Source organism: Amyelois transitella, chromosome 14 (genome assembly GCF_032362555.1).
Source record: "Amyelois transitella isolate CPQ chromosome 14, ilAmyTran1.1, whole genome shotgun sequence".
NCBI lineage: Eukaryota > Metazoa > Arthropoda > Insecta > Lepidoptera > Pyralidae > Amyelois > Amyelois transitella.
Genome location: NC_083517.1, coordinates 8,921,228 through 8,935,978, shown reverse-complemented (window position 1 = coordinate 8,935,978; position 14,751 = coordinate 8,921,228). Strand labels below are relative to the sequence as shown.

Genomic DNA, 14,751 nt, shown 5'->3' with positions numbered 1-14,751 from the left:
AAGGTTAATTTATATTTAACCTTCATATTTTAAGGAGCTGAGTAATTTTAAGTGACAGAACTAACAAAATGGTAGCTACCTAAGATAGCAATTTAAAGGCTAAAAAGGGCCTGCTGTTGCAAAATGCTCCACAATCCATTCATTCATTCCTTTCTTCGTCCAAATGATGGAATACAAGTATTACTAGGAGAAATAAATGTTGATATACTCTCATCTTTGCATGTGCAACTGAGCCACTCAGGGGTCCACTCTCTGCTATTCCTTTTTCCACTTCGTCTGGTCTAGCAGTGTCTTCGGTTTAAATACTACTGGGACGCATGTCATCTCAACATACAGCCAAGATTCGACTTACCGCTCTACCTGAGGCCGGCGTAGTCTGCATAGTCAAACACTGTAAGATATCATTGTATGATACTAATAAACTTTTATGCTTCATGCAAAAACAAACGTAACGATAAAATCTCGTGAAAGGTCACGTAACAGAAGAAATGAATAAGGTGAATGTGGATGAAATCCGACTGCCTGATGATGTCCGGGGATTTTTTTTGGGTATTTTTCATTTATTATTCTTAGCGAAAATATTTGTTCACTATGATGAAATAGCGTTATCTAATTTTAAAGCTATAATTATCTACAATGAAAACATCTGCTCGTTGATTTGATAAATGTGATAAATATATTGCGTCAATGCAATGAATGCCTTTTGTTTTCTCCACAGTATTGGAGAGGAAATATTTTTCGCTGCTGATGATTAAGATGAGTATGTTCTGGCGTTAACATTTTTACTAACAATAGTGACGTAGTGTAACTAATACTAATCTAGCGATAACATAACGGAACAAAAGGATTAACTTGTCTTTTATACTGAAAATTAAGATTGTATTTATCACATCTGATTCTGGGTTAACTACCGTATAAATAAGGTAAAAGCGTGTACCGTATAACATTGTAAAGAAAAAAACGACTAATAAAGAAGTGATTTTCATAGCTTGTAACTACTACTAGACTGAATAATTTCTAACCGATGGTTTTTACATAAAACGACGCCCATCTGATCTGCGCAACGTATGCTGGGGAACTTAACCTATATTGAATTATGAACATTCTGTTGCATGAATGTGCAGGTTTCCTCACGATGTTTTTCTTCACCATCAAAGTATCAGTTGGCACAAAAACGAATGTACCTTACTCATAACAACAATTGGTACATGGCGACGATAGGATTCGAGCCAAATGTGAACCTTTTTGTCAAGCTTTTTAAGCCTTATTGGGCAAATAAAATTTGGAACAAAATGATCTCATAATAACAAAAATCTGAATAATAATATTCATATCTCTGTGTCATAACAGTATGTGGGAGAAAATGTACAGCTCTATAAACAACCATGTCTGCACAGATTAATATTATCTTAGTTTTTGTTATACGATGGAATTTCTTGTCGATGATGTGATGTGATAACTAGTTAGCAGTTCATGAGTAGATTAATTTCATTAGGTATTGTTGTAATTTTTTTCTGAATCTCAAAGATCTTCTATAAAAGTAGGGCCTTTGATATATCATACTTTATATTGATTTAGCAAGGTTTTAATAACATTATTTTAGAAAGACAATGACATTATTTTAGAAGTATCAAGTACAATATAAAATACATAATTTGAGGGTTGAGTTGATCTTTATAATATCTTCGATTAATATTTATTGCACAATACAAGAGTATTTTGCAATATATATTAATATGATTTAATCAAATGAGCAAGAGCTCATTTGATTATAATTACATTTAAGTGATGTGACGTCAATAAGTGATACCTTGTATCCAATTTTGAAAATAAATCTATTCAATTCTATTCTACTGAGAAAAATCGACTGAATCTCTTAGACCACCGACTGTAGATAATACTAATGGCTACTTAAGTAATTTTCCAAGTGAAGAACAGTTATAAAAATATGGAATTTTAAAACTGTTTCCAATAATGATGGCTTTTTGCTTTCTTATAAGGTGTTAGAACAATACCTGCAATGGTATATAATTATACTACTAACACCTACATAAATTATAAAATTTACACTTACTTAAAGACATAGTTAGACATTGCAAAAGAGGGATCAGTAAGTAATTATGTCAACTTCACGAATTAAATAACATAGTGCATTCAGATACCTACTTACACTGAAAGTTATTTCAGCTTCGTTATGTAACTATGTTTACCGCGATAGGGCAGAGACTTAATGTTATGGGCTAAGTGGCGTAGGTATGGTACAAAAGAACAACAGACGATCGATACTCTTCCAACACGCGAATAAAATTTTGTGGCTAGAAACAGTCTTAAATTACCGATTAATTTTTGTTATTTTGGTGTGCCTTGTGGTTCCCGGCACTAATACAAAAAAGAATAGGACCACTTTATCTCTTACCTATGTATATGTCGTAAAAGGCGACTAAGGCATGGGCTTATAAACTTGGGATTATTTTTTTTAAGGCGATGGGCTAGCAATCTGTCACTATTTGAATCTCAATTTTAACGTTGAGCCGCTGAACCGAATGTAACCTATAATATCAGCCTTTTCTAGATTGTTGGCTCTGTCTACCCCGCAAGGGATATAGACGTGACTATATGTATGTACGAATGTATGTATGTATGTTTTGGGAAATATTGTAATAATAATAATAAATTTATAAGGGAAAGTTAAAACGACGTACCTTGATAAAATTGAATCAGATGAAGGGAGTGATGAATGTGGAAGCGAAAGAAGTATGCAGGGATCAGGGCAAGCGAAGAGATTTGGCTCTGCCTACCTATCCCAGAAAGAAGCGTGGTTTATGTATGTACGACATATAAAGAAGTAAGTGGGTACTAATACCCTATCTCTCACAAAATTCAGATGCTGTATGTAAGTTCATTGTTCGCAATAAAATGAGAATTAAAAAAAAATATATCTTAAAATCACAAGAGTTACTGGGTCTCGTCCACCAAACCATGGTTTTTCCAATCTTCTGATTATAAAAGCCGAATAAAGGAGGGTGAGGTTGGTCTCGCTTTTGTTTGATCAACCAACGAACCCTTTATTGACTCTTTGCTTATTCTATTTAGCGTCCCTTCAGTTCTGTCATACTAACCCACTATTTTATTAGGGCATGGGTGAATACAATAAAATAGTCACCACTTTTTGTTCCATTCCAAAATTACAGTATTTTAGCAAATACTGAAATTCACTGGTTTGATGGCAACTCGTGTTGGATGATGGAAAACTGTGTGAAGAAGAAATTATAGAAATAGAATAATTACAAAGAATCCTGCATCAAAATACGCAAATACATATATATTAATGACAAATACTTAAGTTTAAGCCATTTAAAATAGAAAAACAGTGATTATACAGGATACAGGAAGAAATTCTACATACATATAATCACGTCCATATCCCTTGCGGGGTAGACATTGCCAACAGTCTTAAAAAGACTGATACGCCACGTTTAGCTGTTTGGCTTAATTATAGAATTGAGATTCAAATAGTGACAGCTTGCTAGTCTGTCGCCTAAAAGAAGAATACCAAGTTTAAAAGCCTATCCCTTAATCGCCTTTTACGACATTCATGGGAAAGAGATGGAGTGGTCCTATTCTTTCTTTTGATCTAATGGTGCCGGAAACCACACGGCACTTCTGAAACACTTCTGAAGAAATCACATATCCACATCTCAGAGCACTAAAATAATAAAAATCGTAGCTCATATAATTAACATAGGAGCGAAAAACAAATGTAACTTATCGCGTGATTCTTTTGTTAGTAAGTTCTTTTTCATTACAGATATTCCTACAATGATTAGGGTAGATTCTAAAAAGTATAACTAAAATGATGTATCAAAGTATAAAGTAAATTCAATCACGCATGACAATAAAAATAGCAAAATTGTAAAAGGCGGACTTATCGCTAAAACAATAAGTATTTTTATTACAGCAAACAAGACTGAGAATGTGGATGACGCAAATAAGAATTCAGGGATGGCAAGTGGAAAGATAGAAGGCACGGACTAGAAAGAAAATGATCGTATGTGTGGCGAAATCTATACGCCACAAGTTACAAATAAGTATAAAAAATAGAATTACGCGACGCTATCAGTCATAAGCAGCGAAAAACCTAAATCGCGCAAGCAAAGATTTCACGGATTGAAGCTATATATACAACCTCCGATACAACATCGTCGGAGCCGCGGTTCCTCAGGCATAACACCTAGCCTGGCGGAAGATCTTCCCTTTGGTGGCGGTCGAGCCGAATCATCGCTACAGTATGTATGTATATAATGTTCTTACTTACATACATACGATCACTTTCTTTATAGTTCGTGCCTTAATACTAAGAAGGTATTAGTTCTGGTTGCATCCTCACATCACCTCACATGGAGAACTCCAGAGGATTCCATGGTGGGCGTTGACTACGATCATGGATTTGGGTAAGTCTGGTTTAAACAAACTCCCGCCTTTATTTCCAGAATCTTTGCAGGTTAACCTAACCATATTGGATCATGGTTATATGAAAGTAATAAACTATAAATTGGGTCACTTGCATTTCATCGAAATATCGTGACTGCGTTGCTGGCTAGAGTTGATTAACCTGGTTGGACAATATAGGTCAGTACTCTGGGTAGCAACCTAACCCTTTTACTAAACTAGGTTCAAATTTTAACTAAATTGAATTAATTCTTTGGCATGATGTCGGTTTCGTTATTCAAACTTATTAAACAAAGTGATATAAACAACTAAATTGATTGCAATATTTTTTTAACATCATAAATATCAATAAGTACATCATCATGTTCAATTGATGCTACTGACTTACAATTGGGTCTATGTAAAGGTCTCCCATTCATCAATTTACTCAAGAAAAGTTTAGAGAAACAGTACTGCGCACCTGTCCTGACCACTACTGCTTTATCATAACTTGTATCGTATTTTCCAGAAAAATGGGTGAGTAATACAGAACTAAGAAGATTTTGACGGGAATCAAGAAAGGCTATGATGTTAGAGCCAACAAACACAAGAAAAAACTATCCATCTGGATGATTCGGATGATGATTGATGATCAGGATGATTTGGCGACGGTATCCTGAAGATTGATATAGCCATGTGTGGTGATGGGATAGTTTCAGAAAAGGGTACATGGTTAAGAAAAAGAAAACCAATAGATCATTACTACAATCACAATCATTAATAGGTACTAATTCTGGTGCTTATTTACATAAATTACCTACTTATCAAATTTAATTATACATGTCAACAGCCGAACTAACTTAGCCTGTTTTAAATAAATTTGAATAATTACCATGTACCGTTGTATTGTTTGTATGGAGATTAGGTTGGCATGAATATTTTAAGATATCTATGAAAGTGAAAACATATATTTTCATGAATGGCAAAGCGGTCGATCGAATAAAGGGTATTCGGGACATCGTAAACAAATCTCGTAAGCAACAAACAACATTTTTATATATCTAAAATGGCGAATAACTTTTGCAATATAGACTTTTTTAGGCGATGGGCTAGCAACCTATCACTATTTGAATCTCAATTGTATCATTAAGCCAAATAGCTGAACGTGGCCATTCAGTCTTTTCAAGACTGGTGGCTCTGTCTACCCCGCAAGGGATTTAGACGTAACCGAACCCCAGGCCCAGAAGCATTGTGGCGGAGGGTGGAACTGGGAACATGCGATGAGATAAGAACACGATGAGAGAGAACTACATGACCATTTTGTCTTTATGTATTTTATTTTACTTCATTAAGCTGAAAGTATTATTCGAGTATTCTGTCTATTAGTATTCAGTATATTAGGTATGTGTGTGTACCCTGTAATGGATAAATTTGTGACCATTTTCCAATACATTATTCCTGATTTAGGATCGCGGGATCTGGCAAGAACATTAGCATTTACCAAAGTTGGCAAAATTAAAAGTAAATTAAATCATGTATCTAAACCACCTAATCACAATTCATTGTCATCTAATCCAAACTAAGCAAAATTTCATTTCTGACTGAAAATAGGTCAAATGTAACTTGCAACATTTGATTACGCAGACAGAAACTAGATCAATTGAAGGGTGTAGTATAAAATCGTACATACATAAAATCGCCTCTTTCGCAGAGTGATAGACAGGTTTCTTTGTTTGCCATTTCCACTGTACATGCTACTTTTGCTTCATCCACTTTCTTCATGCAAGGTTTCTGTTTAGAGTACTCTTAACCTGATCTTGGCCATGAAAACCCTGATTTGATTACTATGTTATTCAAAGTATTTACCTTCCAACGTTTCTTTCACACATCCTTGTGTATTTGCTAAGTCAACATGCTTTGAATTATCCTCTCGAATATATAATTTCAACCCTAACAATATTTTATTATCAACAAGACTCGAAGTCATAACATAGTCAGAGTGAATAACCATTGACCTAAACAAAGGACAAAGGATACATTTTATAAGTCACTAAAGGTCAGAGGATAAATGTGGTATCCTTATCTAATCATAGAAGTTAATCTAATAAGGGATAAAGACACGTATATGGATGAGAGGGCGTCGGCGGTCGAACGGTTAAGGTACCCGGGGAAAAAAGCGTGATGCGCTGGGTCAAATCCTACAATCGGCGGTTTATAGACTAGTTTGATCGTTTTACGGTAAGGGAAAACATCATTAGTGAATCTGCGCTGAACATTCAGGAAACTGAAAGTGTAACTATGATTTGATATGGTCAAGATGAGAGTCGCTTCATATAAAAATCTGACTTACACAATCCAAATCTTAATCACACCCATTCTCGGAGGGTATATATAAGGATCGTAGTGACTACAGAGTAGAGAAAATAAGACCCTTAAAATTTGCAGGCATTTTAGTATCTCTTCTATTTCATATTAAAACGCGTTTCTATTCTAAGTGCCGTGGGGTCCCGGCACCAATAAAACTAAGAATAGGACCACTCCATCTCGTTCCCATGGATGTCGTAAAAGGCGACTAAGGAATAGGCTAATAAACTTGGGATTCTCCTTTTAGGCGATGGGCTAGCAACCTGTCACTATTTGAATCTCAATTCTATCATTGAGCCAAATAGCTGAACGTGGCCCATCAGTCTTTTCAAGACTGTTGGCTCTGTCTTCCCCGTAAGGGATATAGACGTTATCATATGTATGTATGTATTCTATTCTAATTCCATTCTCAGATGGTGGCATCAAAGGTGCAGGCAAAAGCAACCAAAAAACTAAATAATATATGACGTGAAAAGTTTTAAAGCAAAGTTTAACGGTCGGTTGCCGGCCTTAAATCGCTCATCTCTAGAACTTAGCAAGCGAATGTTGAAGTGATTGATCTCGCCATTATTCATAAAAAAACCGGTTGGAGCGAAAAGTTTTTGTTGCAGAGATTTATATACAAAAACATAGTAGTCTGCCAGAGGACAAAGCTAAATAAAATGTGAAAGACTTGTTTTACGATTATATCACAGTTCAAGATCGATATTTATAATGATTTCCTTTATGTCATATCAATGTTCGATTCTTGGGTTGGGTTACTTGTTTGTTTATCGATTCAATTTGGCAATATTACCTTTATAAACATAACGTGACAAAAGGCTTTTAATATTGTATATCTGTCTGCAAATAAAATATCAATTTGATCTTCTTCTGTCATTCTTTAGGTTCGCTTACAATTTACATTACATTACGAGAGCCAATTCTTGACCTTGCCAAGGAAATCAATAAGCCCTTGTTGCTATTTGTGGAAAAATGTCACCGGCTAGAGAATAATATACCTTATTGATTTAAGTCTGATATAAAACAAAATCAACTGTTGCTAAGAACCTGGATGGATAGTCCACATCCATACATAGGACGTGTTTTTATACCTTACAGGGTGGACAGAGCCAACAGTCTCGCAGACTGATAGGCCACATTGATATGGATTAATGATGAAATTCAGATTCAAATATTGATTGGTTGTTACCCCCTAAAAGAAGTAACCCAAGTAAGCCTATCCCTGGTTCGTCTTTAACGACATCCATGGGAAAAAGATCCACTCCACTCGGCAGTTAGTTCTTATGAAGTGACAATAATCGATAATGATAAAGTAGACAGTATTTTTTTTTCAGCCGACCTGGTAGCGAGTTTACACAGTGTGTGACAGTTGGTTCTCTCTCTCATCTCTGCGTGTTCCCGATTGCACCCTCCACAGAAGTATTTCGGGGTCCAGGGTCTACCTTATGCAGTATGGCAGTTGCTTCTATTCTCGTGAATATTGTAAAAGTCATAGGAAAGGCTTATAATAAGCTAAGGATTATTTTAGATCGCTGAATTTCAAATTCAGCTATATGTAGCTAAAATCATCACTTAACTCCCTTCCTTAATTAAATCACTTGACTCTTGGTTTTCAACCATTACGGTTTACGAGGTCCTCGTAAAGGGTAAACTCAAGGTATGTTTATGTCTAAGGATTAAACCGTTATCTAGTGAAGTAATAGTTGATCAATATCTCGTGTTCAAATTATTGGGAACTGTTTCATTTTCGATTGACTCTCCAATGAATAATAACCCAGATCGTGCTTCAGTCATGATGACATCATTAATTATGACAAAATTACAGAATGCTCTATTCAAAATTATACATATTATCCGCCATTTCAAGTGATTTATTTCTTTTATAACTATGTAGATACTATTTATTGTAACTGTGTAAATTTCTGTGCAATAAAGATACTACAAATGAAACAAACAAATAAAAAACTTTGATGCGGGTCAGATCGCTATAGAATAATAGATAAGCTCAGATGAACCTGAAGAATCTTGTATTTTATTACTGAAGTTGTCAGTATACTATATGAATCTAGACCATGTGGTTGCTAAGAGGCTCTTGCTTAAAACAGCGAAGACTTTCAGATCTTGGTTTCATTAAGAAATTTAAATTCAGTAAGGATATACACAGGATGATTATTTAATATGTTATTAAACAAAGTAATTGGACTACGAGAAACAGTTCTCCCTTATGGTGCTATCAATGGGACAAAATCCTGGGACCACGAAAAGTGAAGACAATGCTCATCAAGTGATGTTTTTTTTTAAAGTGTCTTTTCCACTTTGTTATATTTTTTCTGGTTGTGGCGTTTAAGATAAAACATCGCAGGTAAAAGAGACGAGAGATGATTTCAAAATTGATAGAATTAAAAGTCGTGGCTATAAACACGAGATCCAGCAAGTAGCTGCCAGAAGATAGCGAGCTACTTAACTTGGAGAACGCTGTAGCAGTACAAAGGTGTAGAAGACCCCGGGGCACGCGGGCACCCTTATAGGGCACCCAGGGTGTGAAGAGGGGCACAGTAAAAACGGCACGACGTCACTGGTTTTTTAATGTTTACGTCAGTTTCAAAAATAAATGATGCTATATGTTGAGTTTGAACTTGTCGAGTAGTTCTAGATAAAAGCGTTTTAAATGAGATAAAAAATTTATAACTCTTATTCTAACGCCACTTCTTCATGGCAATTGCTCGTTGACACACAAAATAGACTTAAACACGTGATATCAATAAAATTTAAGAAGGCGCATTTCGAGAGCTGTATATCAATATCAATGATGCTGATTCCGTTAATGGAAATGTTTTCTTCAAGGCTGTCATCAAATAAAAATCGGTTGTCTGTAAAGTCGGTTAACTGACGATAGTTGAACGTGACAACGTCTTAGAAAAATACTGACGGATTGTAGCATTTTTCAAAAGAAAATTTTAATTTCATTTGTTTAATAGATTTGTATGTATATAGAGAAGGAGGTATACGCTGCCGAACGCGAAGGCCGATTGTGCCTCTTTGTCGCTCGTTCCGCGCTCTCGCTTGCACTTCGAGCCTTACATGGAACGCCTCAGAGCGAAGTAACGCCGCATGAGTCATGTTTTTTTGTACGTGCAGCCGGCTCGATCGAATTATAAGACGTTGTCACGTCAAAAATACCTTTAATATTTCATCATCATCATCTTGACATTAGCCCCGTTGTGTTTTCTTCCTGGGGAGCCAGGACTGCCTATATCTGCAATCCTGGAGTTCGTTATGTTTTTTCACAAAGCCACCTAACCATATAAGATCATGGTTGCACATTCCGTTGCTTGCCTTAATGTGCGGATTTCCAATTAACAATGTTTTTTGTGTTTATTGTAACGCCATTAGGTAGCGTAGCATTCTAACTTGGCGAGTTTAAAAGAATTTGGCGCACGGCATACATAAATACAGACTGAAATTTCAGTTCCTACTAGTAATTTTTTTTTCCAAATTTTGCTTTTGATGATTGTCTCATTTTGATTAAGTGTCATTTATACAATCATCAGTTTCACGTTAAGAAAAAAGTTCAGCATGTCTGAATCGTTTGTTATTGCGTTTCAAATTTCAATTTCGTCACAAGTTTTTGTTTGTTTGTTATATCTTTATTGCATATAAATTTACACAGTAACAAGAAAATAGTAAGTACCTACATAGTAGTAAAGTAGTTAAATTTTTGGTTTTTGTTTTTGGTTTCATTTCATCTCTTTGCCATCGATTATAAAAAAAAATAACACCAATATTTGAAAAACTATATATAGTACATACTGCATTATGTTAATCATTAAAGATGGATCTCAAATATTTTTTTTTGTTTAAGGAAAAAAATACTATAAATAGATTTTATTATTATGGCTTCTAAGAATTTATATTGGACAGATTATCAGCATAAACAGCGCTCGCGTGATCTTGTAAAAAAGGTATTTTATGAAGCGATTCCATCATTAATCATCCGCCTTTCTTGTGTCATCATAAACACATTTACTTTTATTTTTCAGATTTTTGTACACCCTTGAATCGTTAGTTTAGTATCACAAAAAATCTGCACATTGCCTCGTATTTGGGTTCTTTCCTCTTATCGTTCATATTTTACTGCTCATTTATTCTCTCTTATCTCCTAATTTTTCTTAGTTTTATGACATTTTGGTGTAAATTTTAAGTGTAATTTAGTATAATTAATTTAATCTCTAGTCGTTTTTATCGACTATGATAGCGACTTGTGTAGCAATTATTTTCCAATTGTTACAGTCAATTGTCTTTGTTACAATGCAAAGTGCATTGTTGTATTTAAATGGCGAGTATTATTTTCCTAGCAGATGTTGACGTGGAAATTAAACTATTGAAGTTATAATTTCTTATTAAAATTATTTAATAAATTCATAAAGCCATATAAATCAATCCCATCATAAAGCCATACAGCTGAATGTGGCCTATCAGTCTTTTCAAGACTATTAGCCCTGTCTACCCCGGCAAGGATATCTCTTATACGTGACTATATATGTATGTACCAAAAATATTATTTCCCACCTTGATAGCATTCTATCACTGGATCTAATGCATTCATGTCGTCAATGAACACTGTCGGTAAAATTATTGAAAGATAAAATATTTTTTGTTATTTGTGTATAGGTACCTGGATGTTTTGAAAATGAGGGTGAATGAGTTATATTTAAATGTGCGTGCTCCATCATTGCCTGTTTATTCATCATTCATCAAGTAGGCAATCAAATACACCCAATTTAATTAATATAAACGTGGATTGATGAGGTATTTATATTCATCATCTTCTGAAGTATCCATTTGTGGCTCTATTTTCTAATACGGTCTTAATTCATTAAAAAACAATGGTTTTGGTTTTTTAATGAACTCAATGGAGTTATCATTTCAATATGGTCGTCATCGCGCAATTATTGTTCTGATTTAAATATTCAAATTTTTTTTTTATTTTTTTCACTTTTGGGGCGAAGAAAAGTAATGGTGCCGACTGCTCATTGTAGAATTTTTTTTATAAATATTACTAGTGAGATGGCAAGTGATATAACTCATTGGATTAAACTGACATACATACATATTGTGCCAATCTAACCTGTGAAAGTGGGCAAAGACAATGACGACAAAAAAGAAAATTCTACTCATAGGTAGGTCTCTTTAAATAATAAATGTCTTAAATTTAAACTGGTTATGGTAATTGTTTTTTGTTTAGCAACCCAATTACTTCATCTCTTGATATAACATACATACATATAATCAGGTCTAAATCCATAGTGAGGTAGACAGAGCCAACAGTCTTGAAAAGACTGATAGGCCACGTTCAGCTATTGTTGGTTGGACAGGTTGCTAACCCATCGCCTAAAAGACGAATCCCAAGTTTATAAGCCTATCCCTCAGTCGCCTTTTACGACATCCATGGGAACAAGATAGAGCGGTCCTTTTCTTCTTTTATTGGTGCCGGGAACTACACGGCACTCTCTTAATATTTGTATAATGAAAGGCAATAAAGAGATTGTAACGTTTCTTTTCAGTAATGTAGTGGGTGTTTCCATTATCAAAAATATTTACAAGACGCCTATTACGTCAGTAAGCGTTCTGTCATAAACTCGTGCATTTCCATTAATTAGGTACATCCTGAGTTACCCAATAAAGGGTGGGTTTCTGTTTTCAGCAGAAGCATAAGACAGATAGTGTCATCCTGTTAATAGTTATCTATTCTATACATATAATAAATCTGTAGAAGGGTCAATTCTGTACATTGAAAATATTTAAAAAATAAATAGCAGGGGGTGTTACTGGATCGATACCAAACACAAATATGTGATTAAAAAAATTTTTGTCTGTCTGTCTGTATGTTCAGGCATCACGTGAAAACTAACGGTTCGATTTTGATGAAACTTGGTATAATTATACCTTATTATCCTGGGCATAAAATAGGATACTTTTTATCCTGGAAAAATACGAAGAAAAAAAATCTTAATTTTTCAGTTTTCAAATACGAAAATAAGTTTGCTTGTTTGTTACCTCTCCATGGGTTATCTACTTAATAATTAATCTTCTTTAAATATCAAGTATTATTAAGAGTTTTTAGAAGGACATAGAGTACCTATCATTTCGGTAAAAGCCATAGTTCCCGTGGGATTTGGGAAAACCCGGTATTCTTTTGAAATGTTGCTAATTTCATCGCTTTACAGATGTTGCTAAGTCACGCGGACGAAGCTGCGGATAAAAATTATAATAATGCACAAAATCATTGTATATCGCAACTTTTATCGATAATAATCGTCATGAATTGTAAAGTCATTATGAAGGCTTCATTATACAAATTTATTGTTAAATATTCTGTTCAGATTTTACTTTTCATAAGGAATCCATTTCACCTAAGTTAACAATGTTCTTTATAGGGCTTGTTAGATGTTTTCCAATGACTTAAAGTAAAAGTTTTTCAGTTGCCTTCACACAAAGAAATGAATCACTGACTTTTTAGGTTATGCTACGAATATTTGTTTAAGTTAACAACAGTTCATCTGAAAAAATAACAGTTATAGAGTCTTCTGTGTTTATAAATATGACATTTCCATTTAGGTGAACTATGGCAAATTCATTTTTCATTTGATATCAATTAACACAATCGTGTGAACAGATAATAGCCATTATTTTCCTACTGCCATCGCCGTCACGTTCGTTTGTAATTAATTGATTCCTTTTTTTATGTAACAACTTAAGTATGTTTCCATAATTTATGATTTCATAGATCTATCTATTGATAGTCATACTACCATGTTGCTTACAAAAAATAACTAGTGTTCAGTAATAGGTAACAGTTTTCTGTGTCAAAGCAAATAACTGTAGCCTTACGAATTACATTTCTTGAAAATATCACGTTGTTTTTCTTTGAAAGAATTTCAGTGTTTAACCAAAATAATAGGCACTCGATTAATTTACCTGAGATCAACATTAGCGCAGGAAATCCACACAATTCAACTGTTTTCATTCACAAACCACCACGGTGTCACCAAACTTAAATAGAAATGGTATATTCCACGCTAGAACGTTTGGGGTGTTAAGATAAATTGGTGTTCAGAGCGAAATGCGCGACGTCGTTCTCCAGCCGTTCATGTGCTACTGAATACTGATTCACACGACAACAAACTCTAGCCAGAGAGGTTCCTATGCCGACACTGTGTGACTGTGTGTCCCTGGCACGAACAAAGGCGACGCCGCCCGAACCGGCCGAGCCACCACAGCTGTTTAGTGTTTGTTAACCCGACACATTGCCAATCGATTCTCGGTCCTAACCGCTCATGATGTAACTACACCGTCGCTTTATGCCTCCGTTGATCATTGACCCTTGTTGTACTTTACTATAAGTAATCTTGTTTTGATGTTATCTCGTCTCTATTATGCTTATTATATTCCAATTGGAGTTAAATATATGAAAAATAATAAGGTTTTTTCCGATTCGTTCGTAATTCCCTTTATTTTTCTTTAAATCAGCTATTTCAAATGAATTCTGATAAGTGTAACTACGATAGTTTTCGTACAAAAATAGTTTATATTATATCGACCAAGTACACCGGGTACGTTACGCACCGACATGACGGTCGGTGCATTTGGAGTGCACGTGTACTCGCGTAGAGCGAGACGGGGCGCGTTCAAACATCGATTTCGGTCATTGTTTGCGTCCCTCTCTGGCTCAATGTGCCTTCTTTTTCGTAGAACGCGGCGCGCACTGCGGATATGGCCAGTTCGTGTCGAAACTGTACTGTCCTATTTTAGAATACTTTTGAATGCATTTTCGGAGACAGTTGGGACAAAAATAAATTATAACAAGCAGACGTAGACTCCATTCACCAGCAACTCGCAAGGTTACCACTATCAGTGGCATTTATTAAAGGTTATAATGAAAATAATACTTTCTTA

At 34.8% G+C, this 14,751-nt stretch overlaps 1 protein-coding gene across 1 annotated transcript in view; it reads right to left on the bottom strand.

Moving 5' to 3' along the window:
• LOC106132402 (ATP-binding cassette sub-family G member 1) overlaps positions 1–14,010 on the bottom strand; it is a 36,156-nt gene extending 22,146 nt beyond the window's left edge. The window contains exon 1 of the mRNA XM_013331805.2: positions 13,774–14,010. The gene's annotated coding sequence lies outside the window, so the exon portion shown is untranslated. The remainder of the gene's footprint in view (positions 1–13,773) is intronic.
• Between the last annotated feature and the right edge of the window lie 741 nt (positions 14,011–14,751).